Below are 2,639 nucleotides of genomic sequence, written 5' to 3' on the forward strand. Positions count from 1 at the left end.
CGTTTGTTTTTTTCGTAAAATGAAATAAAACAAAATGCGGTTCGGCGTTCGTATGTCGTTCGGATGCGAGACGACGACTCCGAATATAATAAAAACGGGGTCGTTCAACGCGTCCCTTCTGATGTTTCGACGTCGGTTTCTCGAGGAAAGCACGATGTTGTCGTCTTTCGATAGCGCATCGTCATCTTCAAATAACGTATATTTTTTTTTAATTTTTTTTTTTTAATATTTTTTTTTTTTTTAATTTTTATTTATATACTGAAAAGAAATAAAAAAAGAAAAAAAAAAAAAATTTAAACAAACTAATATCACGGGCGTGTATAGAATCGCTTCAGTGATCGTAGAAACTAATCATCATGAAAATAAACAATTACCCTGGACGGTGGATCACTTGGCTCGCGGGTCGATGAAGAACGCAGTTAACTGCGCGTCATAGTGTGAACTGCAGGACACATTTGAACATCGACATTTCGAACGCACATTGCGGTCCGTGGAGAAACATCCAGGACCACTCCTGTCTGAGGGCCGGCTGTATAAAAATATATACCACACTGTTCAATGTTTAATGTGTATATAGTTTTTCGTAATGTTAAACTTTTATACGTTATTCTCGAACACATGACGGTATCCGTTTTAGAGTTCGTTCGTATACGAATACGAACCGACTCTCTCTCGGTCCGTTCAAATATTTCAATACGACGTGTATGTATGTTTATGTACCATGCGTGTTCGTGTATATTACAAAATTTTTGTATTTATATACGGTTCGTGTGTACGTTTACGTCACGGAGTTTCGTTATGCGCGATGTGTGAGAGACCGAGAGCGTCGCTCGCTCTACCGATTCGTACGTCTACGTCGTCTACGTCGTCGTCGTCGTCGTCGTCGTCGTCGTCGTCTTCGTCGATCGGTCTAGTCGAGAGCGCGCCCCCATCTCCGACCTTTCGATCGTCGTTCTATCGTTCGATCAAAGAGGGTAATCGGATATATGAGGGCCGATCTCTTCTAGTCTAGTGAGAGAGCGAGAGTTCGTACGTTTCTCGTTATCGAACATCGATCGAACGTATATCGATAAAACAGCTCCGTTTTCGTTACGACGTATACACATAAAGCGCGCATTGCGTACGTGATGACATGTAAACGTCGTATTCGTTTTCGAGGCGTGTCGTGTCGTGTCGTGTCGCGTCGTGTCGTCTCTCGTGTCTGTGTTATCATTATATACACAGACGGCGGGGTGGCGAACGAACGAACGCGCGCACGTGCGTGCACGCGCGATAACGAATAGTAGGCGGACTCGACGTCCGAAGAGCGCGTCGACGCCGACGTCGGAACGGACGGATGATGATGAAGATCTCGTCTCGTCTCGTCTCGTCTCGACGAAAGCGGCGCCGTCGCGTTGACGGATATCGCGTCTGCCTCGTTTTTTTTTTATCGTTGGCCTCAGATCAGGGAGGATCACCCGCCGAATTTAAGCATATTAGTAAGCGGAGGAAAAGAAACTAACCAGGATTTCCTTAGTAGCGGCGAGCGAACAGGAAATAGCCCAGCACTGAATCCCGCGGTTGTAACGATCGCGGGAGATGTGGTGTTCGGGAGGTATCGCTTTCTCGTCGTCGCCACTCCTGTCCAAGTTCGTCTTGAACGGGGCCGTTTTCCCGTAGAGGGTGCCAGGCCCGTAGCGACGGAGCGAGACGGCGAGAGGTACGCTCCTCAGAGTCGGGTTGCTTGAGAGTGCAGCCCTAAGTGGGTGGTAAACTCCATCTAAGGCTAAATATTACCGCGAGACCGATAGCGAACAAGTACCGTGAGGGAAAGTTGAAAAGAACTTTGAAGAGAGAGTTCAAGAGTACGTGAAACCGTTCAGGGGTAAACCTGCGAAACTCGAATGAACGAACGGAGAGATTCATCGTCATTCGACGGCGTACGGGCGCGCGCCTCGATGTCGCGCATACGTGTCCCCTAGCGGGTTCGTCGTGTGTGACACGGGTCGCGTCCGTCGACGTTCGTCGACGGCGTGCACTTCTCTCTCAGTAATACATCGCGACCCGTTCGATGTCGGTCTAAGCGCCGTTCGGGAGTCCAGTCGTGTTCGTGTTCGCGCACGCACTATTGGACCGTGACGGTGGCCGACCGGCCGTCGGACGGTAGTACAAAATCGTACATATAATACGAATCGCGCACGCGTCTCACGCGCGTCCGGCCCGACGCAAGCGAACGTCGTCCGTCGATTTCCTGCCCGAGTGCGGACGTCGACGCGGCGTTGCTGTCGTCGCTGCCGTGTTTTGTCTCGGACTGTGCGCGTATCCGTCTGCGATGATTCATTTTCGGGCACTCGCAGGACCCGTCTTGAAACACGGACCAAGGAGTCTAGCATGTGTGCGAGTCATTGAGATATTTAAAACATAAAACTGAAAGGCGCAACGAAAGTGAAGGCGCGCGCGCGCTAAACACGCGCGCACGCTCAGGGAGGATGGAGCTTCGGTCTCGATCGATCTCTCGCACTCCCGAGGCGTCTCGTTTCCAATCCGTGAATGCAGGCGCGCTCTGAGCACAGATGCTGGGACCCGAAAGATGGTGAACTATGCCTGGTCAGGTCGAAGTCAGGGGAAACCCTGATGGAGGACCGTAGCGATTCTGACGT

The 2,639-nt window shown here is 50.2% G+C and overlaps 2 non-coding genes across 2 annotated transcripts in view; both read left to right on the plus strand.

The window, feature by feature from the left end:
* Positions 1-371: 371 nt before the first annotated feature.
* Positions 372-528, plus strand: LOC126778647 (5.8S ribosomal RNA). Its single transcript, XR_007670196.1, has one exon. It is a non-coding gene; the product is annotated as a 5.8S ribosomal RNA (ribosomal RNA).
* Positions 529-1,433: 905 nt separating this feature from the next.
* Positions 1,434-2,639, plus strand: part of LOC126778669 (large subunit ribosomal RNA) — a 3,980-nt gene continuing 2,774 nt past the window's right edge. The window contains exon 1 of the ribosomal RNA XR_007670215.1: positions 1,434-2,639. This exon is cut by the window's right edge and continues 2,774 nt beyond it. This is a non-coding gene — a ribosomal RNA (large subunit ribosomal RNA).

Source organism: Nymphalis io, chromosome 26, assembly GCF_905147045.1.
Source record: "Nymphalis io chromosome 26, ilAglIoxx1.1, whole genome shotgun sequence".
NCBI classification, from domain to species: Eukaryota; Metazoa; Arthropoda; class Insecta; order Lepidoptera; family Nymphalidae; genus Nymphalis; species Nymphalis io.